Consider the following 15652-nt stretch of genomic DNA (forward strand, 5'->3'; position numbering starts at 1 on the left):
CTTGCAGGTCTATGAGCGGCTGTCCACCCTCCGCGGTCACTGGGCGGCCCCTCCAAGACGTCCTCAGAGCCCTGTGGCCCAGGCGCTTCCCCTCCCACCCGCAGGGCCTCTTCCTCCCTCCTGTTTCTATTGGGCACTTGCTCCGGTCTTCACGTCCACTGGGTCATCTCCGCCGAGTCCTCCCAGCCCCCCTCCCCTCCCCGTCTCACTGGCAGGCCTCTGGCCTCCTCACGGGTCTGCCCTCTGAACTCCTGAGTGGCAGGTCCCCATCTTGGGTGGCCGGTCCTCCTCCTTGGGTCCCCACAGGCTCCTTCCCTTCCCTGAGTTCTGGCATCCACCAAGGACAAACCCAGGCCCCAACCTCTTCCCTTCCTTCTGCTCTGGCCATGGCCACACTGTGTCCACCGGGGTCCAGCCGGCACTGTGTTTCACACCTACCACTGCTTTCCTTACACTAAGGACTTAGGGTGCGACCTTCAAGGAGATGAGAGAAGTCACAGGCACGCAGGACCTGCTGTGTGGCTTGGCAGAGGTCCAAGAGTCTCTGTCACTCAGCTTTCTGAGCCTGACCTTGGGGGGCCCTGTCCTCAAGTTTCCTCACCTTCACTCCCTGCCCGGGGGGAGCCCAGCTCTGCTCCCCTGCAATGCTGGGCCCTTTTCTAGCCCAGCTGCGTCCTGTGGCTGCCCCTCCATGTGCTCAAGCAGCTCCGGAGCAGCCCACACTTACTGGCTCCTTCTCAGTTCCTTCCGACCTTCTCTGACCTTGTTTCAGAAGAGATCTTGTTCCAGTGTCTCTGTTTATATCCATTCATACGGGAACTGCTGCTGCTTCTGACATGAATGTGGTGCAGTAGTGGAGAGTCACTGGACAACAAGGGGAAATCACCCCGAGTGCAGGCCTATAGGGCCTAGGCTGCACATCAGAAAGGCCTGGGGGCACCCTAAACTGGACAGGTCCTGCCTCTCTCTTCCTGGGGATTCCAGGTCAGGAACCCCATGGAAAACTCAGAACCACCTAATAATCTCCTCTCCCTTGGAGGTGCTGGGGACAGAACCCAGGGCCTGGTGCCCGCTAGGCAAGGGGTCCACCATGGAGCTACATGCCCAGCCTTGACCACTTCTCCAGAGTGACGTCTACAGCCCCCGGAAGGGCAGGTGCCTGGAGCTTGGTGTGACTGTCCTCTGCGGGGCTCTGCCTTGGCTTCTTCACGGGAGCCCCCGTCACATGTGTCCACCCCTCCCCCTCCTGCTCTGGTGTTCTGAAGCAACAAAGAGCAGTGAACAACCCAGTACCCTTTCCAAAGTGAAAAAGGGACATGGTCATCACACTGGGCTTTCACCTCTGTTTCGGCCAGGTCCACTCCTCAAGGCTGCCTCTCAACTCACCCCTCCCTGATGGCCCACAGGGTGGGAACAGCTGCAGCAGGCTGCGGAGGGTTAGGTGAGGTGTCCAGAGCACAGGGCAGAGAGCCACCAGGCCCACTGCCCTGAGGAGCCTTCTGTCTGCAGAGCCGGACTCCGGTTTCCTGCTGGCTTTCTCTGCCGTGGGTTCCCAGCCCTCTCTTCATTCTGGGAGGCTGAATTGATGGGGGGCCGCGGCTAGATTATGCTTTTGGGGGTCCCATCTCTCACTATTCTATTCCTTATCATCCACTTTCTTCTTCCCTTCTGTTGCCCTTCAATGCTGCAGACTGGGTGCGGCAGACAGGGAGAGCCTGTTTCTCTCTCTGCACGGAACAGTCGCTCCGATGTTTGGACAGTTCTTGTTCTAGTCCCGCTTCGGCTGCGGGTCTGACGATGTGGATAGATTTTAGGTAACACCCTCCCCACAAGTGGGACAAGTCACTCCCTGAAACACCTGAGAAACCACGGAGCAGAGCAGACTCGAGCGATGGATACCCATCAGGTCTGACCTCATCAAACCAGCCAGGAGCCCACGGGAGGCCATTTATACCCGAGATCCGATTTAACCCTCTGTGAAACAGACACACAGGCCTTCCCAGAAGGAGTCAGGGATTGTAAATGACATCCACTAACCCTAGCCTGGCTGCTGTCTACTTTCATTACCTCTCTTCATATCAGCGCGTCTGAGACTCACGTCTGGGCTGCACCATTCGCCACTGAGTAGTAGAAATAAAAGAATCTCGCCAAATGGCTCATGGATGAGCATTCCCGTGACCCATCACACACCCACAGCACTCAGCGCTGCTGTCAGACAGTGCTTGCTACACAAGAGCATGTGCCCGGTGAAGGACACCAGCCACGACAGCCACTTTACATGGTTATCCTGGTTCATTTTTGCCACTGGGCTATTGTTAGGTTGAGTTATTTCCTATTATTATTTGAAGTTGTTCTCAGAACAGGAAAGAAGAAAGCCTCCTCCTTTGAATACTAATGCTTTAGTTGCATCTGATTGTGAACCAAAAGCAAGGAGATAACTTCAGTTCCCTTCCCAAAGGCCATTCTGTGCACCTCAATCGGTTAGGTGACCTCTTACCCCCAATCAGGGACCCAGGGTTCTCCCAACAGCAGAGCAGAGGAAATGTTCTAGATGTCATTCATCCATTCATTTCCAAAGTAAGTCATCCCACAGAAATCGATGGGAAAAAAAAATCTAGCCTGCATTCTTCCACTTCACAACATGATTTCAGATATGGTCTCAGTCCTGTTTTCGTAACAAATCACTTTCTTCACATGTCACACTGCATTTCAGGGAAAGCACTCATTTGTCATGGTTCCAACTTCAATGTCTGAGATAAAAGTGATGTTTTTATAATTTCTAGCTGTTGGAGTTTCTGTTTCTTCATGGTCTCTTCTGGTTCCAAAATTCTGAAAATCTTTAAGGCCACAGAGATGGCGCCTGATAGAATTTCTTTGTATTACATGACATATTAGATCTACAGAGAGGCCCCTTTGCCTGTGCTGAGAACTCGTTATGATGGAGACCTTAAGTCTTCCAAAACAGCTCACTTTAGGGTGGTGTTCAGAGTAGTAATGACCAGAATGGTAACCCTAGGCCAGGCTACACATTGCACATACAGTAGTTATTTAACCCTCCGAGTGCCATGTAAATAGATTTTCATTCCCACTTGGGACAACAGAGGCTTCAAGAGCTTAAGCCACTGCAACCTACATTTTGGTAAAATCTAGAACCTTCTACATCTCTCCCTGAATCTAAAACTTTTGTACTTTATGCAGGACTAACCAGAATAAAAATGAATTGAATAAATAAATTATACCATGCTTCAATCCGCCTTCTGCCCCTATAACAAATACCGAATGTAATCCACTCATTTAGAGGAAAAGGGCCATTGGGGCTGGTGATTGGGTTGGCCCTGTAGTTTTGGCCTAGGGAAAGCTGGACTTCGTGGCAATGTACATGGCAGAGAAAAACTGCTTTCTTCACATTAAAGGAGCAAATGAAAGGGAGAGAGGGACCAGGCCCCCCCACACCCTCCACGGGCAGCGCCCAGTGAGCTCAAGTCCTCCCACTGGGCTGTACCTCTTCAAGGTCCCACCACCTCCCTGTAGCGCCACCAGGAGCACCAGACCTGTACCGGGGGGCACTTTACCAAGCCAGGGCATGCCACCCGACAGCTTTTGAACACCTCCAGTCTGCCCCCGATGAATCAAGACCAGAGGTTAGGGGCTGGGGACCAGCAGTCCCCACCGCTGGGCCATGTTTGGATTGACCTCCATAATGTTTTGATTTTAATTCAGATTAATTGCCAACCTTTAAAAACTATGCAGAATCCACACAAAAGACAGGATGGGGAACTTCTTTTGACAAGTCAGAATATCTGCTAATATGGGGCTCTCCATTCCCACCTGGGAACAGTAAGTGGAGTGCAGATGCCCCTTCCGATGGGGTGCTCCTCCAGGGGCCACCGCCTGTTCTTGGCTGAGTTTGAGGGCCTGGGCCTCTTGGGCCTTGGAGTATGTGCCCCTCCTTTTCTCCACGGCATCCGATGGGGAAAGCGTCCTCAACCTCATGAATACACAGTGTCAAAAACTGCAAGAACTGAAGCCAGTGTGTCTTTTCCTCAATGGCTTCTTCTTGGGGTTGACCCAGAGACTGTGAGGCTGGGAGACAGCCGGGGGGGGGGGGGGGGGGGGCCTTCAATTAAAATAGTTTTGTCTCTGGTTACTACCGGAATAAACCTGTGAGCAGACAGCTGCTTTGCGCCAGCTGAAATGCTGGTCCGGGTGGGATGGCAGAGTTTACGACTTCAGACGAGAAACAGGGAGAGCAGATTATATGCCTATGCCAAGTTTCTTCCTTGTTGCCATGGAAGCAAGTGGAGAAATGCAGGAAGGGAAAGCTTCACTCCACCAGCGTCTCACTTGGGCTTTCTGCAAGGCATCAAGACCTGCTCAAGATCCTGCAAACACATTTACAGGAAAATCATGGCTGTAGAAAACCCCTAAAATTACAACAGAACTGGGAAGGATCAAGACCACGCATTTGTCTTTAAACTCAGAAGTGGGACCCCGGGACTTGGTATTCTATAACAACACTGGAAACATTATTAACGTTAGTGAATAAACATCTGGATTGACTTGCAGTCTAAATTTAAGTGTCCTAGATATTTTTGCTCAGTTATAACTGAGTTCTGAGTTTCTGAGTTCTGAAATATGTTTCTCCTGCTCTGCGCTTACACTTCTTTTTCTTCTGACTCTTTTATCTCATCTTTTTTCCATGAAAATCCCTTGTTGTATAAATGTTTAAGAACCAGATGTCCACAAAAGGCTGTGGAGTGGGCCTTGATTCCACCCCAGACGTCCTTCTAGCTGGGATCATGGGACCACTCCTGCTGCTTCTCTCTCTCATCCAGTGCTCTGTGCCTGTAAAGGCCAAGTCTGCTGAAATTTGCCAGCAGAACTCTAGTTGAGTGGAATTTAAAATTTTAAGCCTTTCTGGAGCGATCTGTTAATTTCATAATTTAATATAAAATCAGCCAGGGTCTGTGCAGTTTGGGACAGTAGTGGGGAGAAACCCTAAAGGATGGGGTGTAAGCCATGATCATGGCCCAGTTTCTCTCAGATTCTCCCGTGTACTCAGCGGGCAGGAATACACGTGCAATTACAGGTCAGCCAGACACCCTCCACCAGGAGACCACAGAGACCAGTGCAAAAGGAACCGAGCCCTCTGCAGAGGCTTCCACCCCCCCCCCCCCCAGCGCCCACACGCTCACACCGAATCCGTCCCTCGCCACCTGGGCTTGAAGAGCTTGGTCTCCGGGCCTTGGGTGGCCGCTGCTGCCTGGGGCCTGTTTCTAGCTCTGAGTCAAAGGGAGGCTGGCACCATCCCATGCCTGGAACCAGAGTTCAGCCCTCACAGGCCCATGCGCCTAAAATAAGATGCTTTTCATTTCCCTTGGCTTATGTGAATAATGAAAAAAGAAAACAAACAGAAAAGATAACTGCACTATGTTAAAAGCTAATCCCTTAGCATAACGACCCTCAGAAGGCTGAGCCCCACAGTCAGGCAGAGATCCAGTCTGCATCCAGCGACTACGCGGACATTTATTTATAAGAGATTATGCCATGACAGGGCTGCACGTCATTTAGAAATGCGCCCATTCCCCAGGGCCTCCGCTCTATTTATATGCAGGATCCTGTATTATTTTTCCTGGTGTTATGGCAACAGGATTTCAACTGGGCAGAGCCATCAAGTTCTGACAGGCCAGGCTGGGGACTTGGCATTCACACGGAGCCAGGGACCTGGGGCGCTGAGCACAATCTGGGCTGCCCCACTGGATAGCACCTGAGCAGGAAAGGCAGGGAGCAAAGGTGCTCAGAGCCACCGCCCCCAGGGAATCTGCCCTGGGGACCCCTGCAATGTGTGCTGAGCCTGGAAGTCAGCGTAAACCCTCCAGAGAGACAAAAGCCAGGTCCGGCCACGTTTCGTGCTCCAGGTGGAAGTGTAGAGCACGTCAGGGCCCATCCTGGGGCTCTGGGGGGAGGATGCTGTCTCTGCCACCACGTTTTCTGTGGAGCACACTGTGGCTTGGTGAGCAGCGCAGCCCACCGGCACTCGGCACCGCGGTCCAGATGGCCTCTCTAGCGCACTCCAGTTCTGCACAGATCGCAGGACGCCGCAGGTTACAGAAGTGTCTCACAGACATCATCCCGAAAACCGCCCCTCACCCTGGGGCACAGGGAAGCAGCCCCCTGGGGCCCCGAGTATCCACGTGGAGCTGTTTTCTGGAGTCGGCCCAAGCTTCTCCTGGGCCAGCACACTCGAGATCGTCACCAAGCAAGTCCTCCCAGGGTACCCTGGACTTCTTGGTTCTAATTGAAGCAGGAAATTAAAAACCACAGGCTTAGCCTCTGACACCATCAGCCACCACTTTCCAAGCCCAGCTTTGGGCCAAGAAAACAATCAAGTCAGGGTAAGACTCAGCAAGGGCTCCAGCCGGCTCCTGCCCTCCTGCCCTCCCTCTTTCCTCCTTCTCTCCTTCTTCCCTCTTCCTTCCTTCCTTCTGTAGATGTGTGTTCGTAAGGGCACTGGTGTTTATTGGGTTGTAAAAGTGCCACACTGAATTATGGAATGGACTTTACAAAGGTGTCTGATGCTTTTTAATTTGAGGTTTGTTCTGTTTGTAAGTGTAAATAGCAAGAAGCAGGCAGGTCTCCTAACACTTAGGACGAACACTTCAGCCACAGAGGACTGAGACTCGCCCTCTAAGGGAGGTGGGGGGTGGGGGTCACTCACCGGCATGCCCTTCCAACTTATATAAAATAAATTTTAAAGTAAGGGGGAGAGAGCCTGGCACAGTGGAACATGCCTACAAGCCCAGCAGTTCAGGTGGCTGAGGCAGGAGGATCACAAGTTCAAGGCCAGCCGGGGCAACTTAACAAGACTCTGTCTCAAAGCAGAAAATAAAATTGGCTGGGGTGTAGCTCAGTGGTAGAGCACCCTGGGTTCATCCCCAGTACCAAAAAAAAAAAAAAAAACCAGTAAGTGAGGTAGCAGCAAGAATGAGTGTAATAAGCACTCTACTTGTCTTTCTAGGTAGACCAGAGCCTCATAAGAAAGCAGCTAGAAATGGCACGAGACTGCGTCCCTGCCTGGGAGGGCAGTGCTGGCGGGCTGCTGCCCTGACTTGCTGGAAGGCTGCAGGGGGAGGTCTCCTGCCCTGGCGCTCTCTCTCCTGGCTGCCCTGTCACTGTGTGCAGGACCTGTGGTGCTCAGCGACTCGCTGCCTCGGTGCTTGGAGTCCGCCCGCCCCGGGGATCCCAGCACACCTGTGGCCAGTCCTCCCAACAGTCAGAGACTAAAGATGTGCCTAAAGCTGTGCTCTTTAGGGAGACCCAGCCATTTCCCACGCAGCACTGATGGTAACGCCTTCATCACAAGAGTCTTCTTCCTTCTTGGGAAAAGAATCTACGACAAACATAATTAATTGCTTGGATAACCTTCCTGGAGAAAACTGCATATGCCTGGGTCTTACCAGGAGCTCTGCAAACTCATTTTCCATCATTCCAAGGTCTTTCTTAGCTCTTTTCCAGTACCCGGGATTGAGCCCAGGGGCGCTTTATCACTGGGCCACATCTCAAGTCCTTTTACATTTGGTTTAGAGATAGGGTCTTTTTGAGTTGCTTAGGGCCTCACTAAATTGCTGAGGCTGACCTTGAACTTTGTTCCTCCTGCCTCAGCCTCCAGAGCCACTGGGATTACTGGCGTGCCCTACCACACCCAACTCTCTCTTAGCTCTTGTGAAAGGCACTGTAGAAGGTACTAAGGACACAGTGACGTCCAAGATGCCAGATGTTTGCCCAGAATGAGCTTGAATTCTATGGGAAGCCAGGTCATAACTATAAACAAGGCAACAAGCAACACAAACGCTAGAGGTGGGACATCACCATGAGAGCCACACAGGATGTCTTCAGGCGTTGTGTGGGAGAACGCCCCTGAGCGACACTGGCTGAGAGCACAGTTCTGACCCAGAAGCCTTCCCCTGATGGCAGGCCTATTGGACGCAGGGCCCCTCGCGACTACTTAGGACGCCAGAGGAACTATTTCTGGCACATTTTAAACTTTTCAGGCTTCTAGAAGATTAACCAGGATGATTTAGGGGAGAATGGATACCACAGGGTTAAACCGGTGCCACCTGCTGACCTGGCATGGGCATTTGAACCACACCAAGGAACCAGGACTGTCCCCTACTGAAGCAAGGGAGAGAAAAGGGTTTTTAACCTTCAGGTTCATGGGGGCCCCTTGGGGTCACCCTGAATTCACATGCAAAATAAACTGATTGAAGTCATAGGTACTTAAATGTACCTAGCGAGAGCATCTAGTACTTTCACTAGATTTTAAAAGGCTCTGTGACTCAAGAAAGGGTAGAGCCATTTGGACGGTGCGTCTGAAGTGCTCCACTGCTCTGGAATCTTCCAAAAAGTTGACTGAGGCCTCCCCCACCCCCTGACATACACATAGATAAATCCTAAACTTCTTCATTCCATGTACTTTAGTAGATTGATCTATAATCCTCCACTTGTGTTGAATTACTGATGTCAAGACCTAGTAACACCTGCATTTGAAACATCAGCGAGGGAAATAAAGGGCAAATGCTTCCTCTTTGGGTGTCAGCTGCACCCCGACAACCTCTCCAGGGGTCTGGCAGGGACTTACCTGGCAGGTAGGCTCTCCAGAAGTGGCAGAGCCGTTCCCCACCCTGGCCCAGCCCAAGAAGAAGTCGACAGAATGTAGGGGCCAAGACCCAGAGTGACGGTCATCATCAGAATCACCTGAGGGTTTTAATCTAAAGTACGGGCAGTGGGTGTTATGGGTGGGAGAACATGGGCCATGGTACTGTCCTTTCTAACTTTCTTATATGTTTGAAATTTTCCATATTAAAAAACTGGAAAAAAAATAACTGCATCTACACCTCCGTACCGGCCGGCCCACAGGGTTAGGAGTGAGTAGACGTGGCATTTTGGCACAGAAGCACACACGTGTAGATCTTGAAAATTCAAAGAGAAACATTCATGTGTGATTTCAAGATGTACACCTTAAAGACCATCGTCCTAAGGGACAGAGAAAGGCAGGGGACGTGGGTCCCTCTGCTCAGCAACCAGCCTCCTGCCCTGCAGCCCTTCCTCCCTCAGTGACCTCCTCCTGCCCCTCCCAGAGGAGTAAAAAGGAATTGGGGGTGGGCGGGGGTGGGCGGGGAGAAATGCATGAACCAAACTCTGTTGTGTCCAGTGAAAAGGAAGTTTCTGATTTAGGGTCATATTAGGAGGTAGATGTAAGAAGAAAACTGGGGTAAGAGATGGAACTTCATGGCCAGCTCTGTGACCCACAGTTGCCTATGGCCAACTTGAATTGCATTCAACCATAAGCAGCAAATATGACCTGTTTAAGAAAAGTATTTCTCTCTGTGGTCAGCACACCCACAGCGACACAGGTGATTCTGTACACGTGGGGACAGTGTCCTTGAGCTTTGCGACCACTGACATGGCTCATCTCGCATCTTTGGGATTGGTATTCTTCTCCTCCCTGATGGCTCTGATTTGCTGCAGAAGAGATGCACGTGGCTCCTCTGGGAATGGAAGGGCAGGGGGTCAGCTGGGCTCTCAGGAGTGAACCCCTGGAGACCATCATTCTTGTGCAAGTAATTTTTTAGGGAAGTTTCTACAGAAGAATCCAAATGCAGATGAGGGGCCCCAGAGAGAAACGGAAGAAGCCAAACCAAGAGCCACTTGTTCAAAATCCCTTGGTTGACCTGACAAGAAGACCTCAGAGCCCAGTTGTGTCTCAGAGTTGGTCCTACGGAAGGCAGAGAGGCTCAGTTGACACACTCCCTCCCCAGGAAGCAGGGGCCTAGGAGGCAATGTGCTCTCGGGCACCCGGGCTGCCCCTGAGGGCCGGCCTCTGAAGGACAGCTAGGGAGCCGGCCAGGTAGGGAGGCAGGGGATGGGGGGGTGCGGTGGTTAGACATCAACAGTGTGCAGCCCACCCCCGGGACCCCTCCCACCCCTGAAGGTCGCACATTAAGCCCACTCCAGTCTGTGTGGGAACGGGGGTCGGGGACTTATCATGGAAAAGCTAATCCCACCCCTGCTGCGGGCGGCGCGGCTCTCATCCTCTCCCTCCACCAGTCCTGGAGGACCCCTGCATCAGGGCTGGACACCTGTGGTTAAGCAGGCTTGAGGCGGTGACCCAGAGTCACCTGAGGGAGCTGAGACCTAGCTACCGTGTCCATTTCAGGCTGCAGGGGGACTCTGCCTTTAACAGGTAAAACCAGGCCCATTGGCTGTGAGGGGCAGGCAGCCCAGTGCATGATTGTTGGCAGAATGGATGACTTACTAGGTATACAGTCCTAGCTACTAATTGTTCTTTCTAATCTCAAATCAGCCTGTCCAGATGGGTGGCTTGGTGGGAAAACCCACAGGTAGGGAAGAGTCACCACAGACTGACAGCTGTGGAGAGGAATCATTACGGGGAACGGAACGTACTCCAAATGTCTAAATGGTATGCGCCACAGTTCCCAGATGGAGGCTTTATTTTTCCACGTGTCTCTGTCACTTTCCTCCTGTGTGTTACCACCTGGCGCCCTTTTGTTCCCCAGCCAGGCCCCATAAGAATGCAGGTTGCTTGGCAACTGATCCATCCACTCAAGTGTCTCCAGGAAATAACCCCAGTTCCTAGGATGGTGCCTGATCCAAGTTATTATAGTGAGCTCTGATGTTTACACCTAAGCCTGAGAGATAATCCTCACTCGCGGGCTTCCGTCAGTCCATGAAAACCCGCATACAAGCCAAAAAGCCAATGACAGCTACAGGGCCTGTTCTTCCCCCCTCCCCCCATGATTTGAAAATATATGAAGAAATGCTGGTACAAGTTATTCCAATGTTGAAACATTCCTTGGTCAAATGTAACACAGAAACTGTATAAATGGTTGTAGGCAAAAATAATAAATAAGTAATTAATTAATTGATAGATATTTCCAATATCCTAAATAGAGACATATAATCCAAATAATGTAACTGAGATTTTTTTAAGTGTCCAGTCCTTCCAACCGGAATCTTATGAACACAGGTACATACGCACACACACATGCACGTTCAGCTAAAGCTGTTTCTCACCCTTGCAGAGGAAGCAGCGAGACACGGAGGACAGTGCTGTGTCATTGTTTGCCCAAGGAGCCTGAGACAGAGGCTGTCTCTTCAGGGCTCCAAGGTCTCGGGAATGGGAGGGCCCATCGGTTAGGGCCAGAAATAGCCAAGTGTCCTGCTCCCAACACATAGGGGACAGCTCCCGCACGCAGTGCCAGCCCAGACAGGTGTGCCCACTCCCTCTGGAGGGTTGATTGTCTACCTGGTTCCTGTAAGAGACACGAACTATGTGCAGGAACTCCACAAACCACGGCTCCGGCTCCCTGAAGTGCACCACCTAGACTCCCACAGTACAGCTGTCTTACAGCAAAACGCCTGCGCCTTCTTTTGAGGAGGTTTCTAGGGATTGAACCCAGGGCCTGGCACATGCTAGGCAAGGGCTCTGCCACTGGCCACAGCCCTGCCCTCCATGTGATTGGTGACATTTTAAAAGCATGACAGATTGAGAGCCCAGGCACCTCTACGAGAACCTCCCCAGCAAATGAAGTAGCTGCCCAGGGCCAAGGGAATGAAGCTGTGTTCTGTTGTGACGGCGTGGTCCCCTTGCACCTGGAATCTGGAGAGAGATAGCACAAACTGGTAAAGAGTTTGAGGGTTCACGCCCAATACCGCTAAGAAGCCAGGAAGTCCAGAATCGTCATGTGTTACACTGGTGGAAGTCTGATCTGAAGCAAGTTTAGGTACAAAAGATACCTGAAAAGATGCCCATGGAAAGTAGTTTATAATGATGCATTTATAAAGGAAACAATTTATAAGGTTCAAAGATGGATTTATTCACATATTAATTCAACAAAGTTTTTGGCACATACATAAGGGGTCAGATACACTTCTGGGGATTCAGTGGTAAATTTTTAAAGTTCCTTGCATACAAGGAACTTAAAGACAGTTGGGAGAAAAAAACATGAACTTTCTCTGGAAGTGTGAAAAACAGAACAGGGTCAGCGATGCCACTGATGGACAGGGTCGGGTAGCATTCAAGGTGGACCCCAAGGCTGGGGCCTGCACCACTGAGTGAGCTACACAGGAGACTCTCTAAGAAGGAAAATGTTATTTTTCCCCACCCTGTGCTCTATCCCTGGGAGGAGGGAGGCCCAGAAAAGTTTAAGCAAGTCTGGAAAAAGAAAAAGAGGAGAGGTGTGCCTGACTTCCCGGGGAGCCCAGAGGAAACAAGCAAGCACTGGAGGAATTCTACAGACACAGAACAGGGACCGCAGACAGGGCCTGGTCCAGGCCCCCCACGGGTGGGAGGAGAGTCTCTCCAACACCAAAGACAAGCTTCTGAGGAGGAATAGGGAGGCCCAAAGGAGTCTGGTGGTCCAGAAGAGGGGGCCAAGAATCAGCTATGAAGGCCGGAAGGCTGGTGTCCACAGAGGAATGGTGACCACACTCAGAGGCCAGCAGGTGCCAACAGAGAACAAGGTCAGGCTGCGACTGGGAGTCTCCTGCCCACTGAGGTCCTCGCACAGCTGTAGCCACCACCTCTGTCCAACAATGAAGGCAGAGGGAGCCTGGGTGGAGCTGGCCCTGAGTGCCCACTGGGGCTGTTACCAGAGGAGACAGACCTGCCACCCGGAGGAAAGGGCTAGGGTGGCCGTGCCGGGTTAACATTGCTCCTTTCCTCCTCCTTCTTCCTTTCTTCTCTACTTTTTGCACACTGGAGCTTGATGCTGATCAATCCAACCAAGATTTGGAATCCAAACATCGTCCAAGTGGTCTCGCCCTGGACCTGGGAAAGGCCCCTAACTCCCTGGAGCGCTTGCTGGACCTGCACCTGGCAGAGTTGCAGTCCACCGTGTCAGCATCTTTGGGACTTCCCCAGGAGATGACGCCATGACATGGGTGACTCTGCAGCCCCACGCCCTCACCCACCCACCACTCCTCCAGCCACTCTCAGGGGCAGCGTCTGCTCCACTGTACTGCTGGGGCCATGTTTTCATGGGAGGAAACTTTTATGACTCAATATTTGAAGTAAAAAATAAAAGACTGATTCATAGGAAGAAGAGTGTCAGTATCTGCAACCCCAACTAAAGGTGCTGTCACTTCGAGATCACTTTCCCACCTCTGTGTCTAAGATGTCCCTGGTGAGAAGGATGAGCATGAGGCTATCAGGGTTCACAGAAATCCCCGTGAAAGATACCCAAATGTTTTGGCTCCAGCTCAGTCCTAACTGGGAGGAGGTGAGACATGTCCCTGGGGCAGAGTGGTCTCCACTTACATGTTGCAAATCTGGGATTTTGATTTTTCACTAAGTCCCGAGTAAATTTGTGACTATGCACAAACCCCCCAGAGCCAGAAGCACCTGCAAAACTGGACACCAGAATGGCCGATGTCTGCCTCAGCAGCCAAGCTGAGGAAAGGTGAACAGTTCTCAGAGCCTTGGTTTCCTCTCTGAGTAGTTGACTCTAAAATCTCATCATCAAAACTGGAACGAGAGGTCTTTAGATTCATGCCGATAAGCTGCAGTTTTCCCAGAGCCCGACTGCCATCTTTCCCACCACATCTAACAGTGAGGATGCTCCTGCCAGGGCACACTTTAAGAGGAAACAGCTCACTATAAAGTCATAAACTCTTTTTCCAACCTCGAGCAAGACGTTCGACCATGTGGAGTTGATGTGGAGTGGAGTGCAGGAATTTTCTTGGGTTGAAATGCATTAGCAGCGAGTGCTGTACATAGAGGATCCATCCAGCTGAACATTATATATATATATATATATATATATATATATATATATATATATATATATATATATATATATATTTTTCATATGCCTATTTCTGAGCTCCTGAGAAAATGGAAAATATGCCTCGTAGCTCTGATACAGCTATCAGGAATCCAAAAACACTTTGCACATATACAGCACAATCCTTAGGAGTGTTCAGCCATGCACCACAGAGCTCGTAGGACCCTGCCAGCACTCTGCAGGCCGTGAGAGCTGCGTGCTGTCCTGAGGTCCCACTCCATCACAGCCACAGGAAGCTGCACGCGTGGCCCTAGTGTTTGTTTGTGGACTTGTTCTTAGAGAACACAGCTCTGACTTTTCCTTTAAAGCCAAATAAGGACATCAAATTATAACATTAGCTTAGAGACAGATGAGCAGGAAATTCCAAGGCTGAGTCTCTCCCTGCAGTTTTAACTTTCCCATGACGGACGGTTCGGTCCTACATGTGCAGCTTTGTATAAGAGTCAGCTTCCGACCTCAGTCACACTTGCTTTGTTTGTAACTTGCAAATGTAAGGGAGGGCAAGGAAGAACCCAAGCCCGGCCAGAGGTCCGCAGCCTGGAAGGCAGACTGGAAACAGACCAGAGGAGAAGGCTGTGGAGGCGCACAGAGCCGCGACTGGAGGGGAAGTGCAGGCGTGGACGGAGGTGCGAGGGAGTGCGCATCTGCAGCTGCAGATTTCTCACACGGCGTCTTCATCTACTTCTCTCCAGTGACTGCTCAACAACAGTTTGAACCACATTTGGGTTTATTATTATTATTATTTATAGAGAACAGGAGCATTTGGTTCTCTTTGATTCCATCTCTTGCATAATAAATCTTGCAACCAGTTATTAAGTGCTTGCGAAGCCCTGGCACCTCATAAGTTGTCAATTATGTTGGGCTACAGTGGGCTTCCTGGGAGGCAAGGACTCCACTCGGGAAAGCAGGCAGGCGGCCTGACGGAGCCCGTAAGAACCTCGGTTGCTGCTGACAAGGGAACAGAGCTGACAACTAAAGCCCTCTAACCTAGAGGGACGGGGGCAGCTGGGACACCGGCCTTGTTGAAGGAAAGGATGCTTCAGACCTAGGCAAGCGGGAGGGACAGACCTGGCATAGAAGATTGATTCCTAATCCCGCTGGGAATGAATCATACAGAGAGGAACGTGGCTTTAGCCACAGGGTCTAGGCAGGAAGGGCCAGGGCAAAGCTGCTGGGTACACCCCCTCTTCCATCTGAGATGCTGCAAACTGGACCCTGTTTGAAGGGTCATTTTGGTACAGCCACCGGAGACATGGAGAAAGAAGAAAGAAGAAAAATTTACTCAAAGTGCAGGGCACTGTTACATGGGAAACAACTGTGACCATAAGTAATACTCAGTGTTGGTAAAGATGTGGTAAAACTGGTAGTACCCACCTATTACTGGGCTGCATCAGTCAATACGATCCTTTTGAAAAATTATTTTAAAATATGTGTCCAAAGCCATAAAACTGTTAATAACTGTGGTACAGAATTTTTTTTTAGTCATCTACCCCAAAGAAATACCCTAAAGATGGAAAATTTTCTATGCAGAAATATTTATGACAATACTAGATATAAAGTGAAAAACACACACACAAAAAAACAAACATCCAATAATAAAACACAACTTAAGTATAAATTGTAATATATATACTTACTGAAATGATAAGGTACCCATGCAGATCCTATAATTGACATGAAATAGTCCACCCCCACCCCTCACAAAAACGATTGAACTTTAACCACGCTTTTGATAACTTCCAATATATAGGAGGGAAAAAACTAGATTAAAAGGAACAAGTTAAACT

Source organism: Spermophilus citellus (assembly GCF_964194105.1).
Source record: "Spermophilus citellus genome assembly, chromosome: 8".
Lineage (NCBI taxonomy): Eukaryota > Metazoa > Chordata > Mammalia > Rodentia > Sciuridae > Spermophilus > Spermophilus citellus.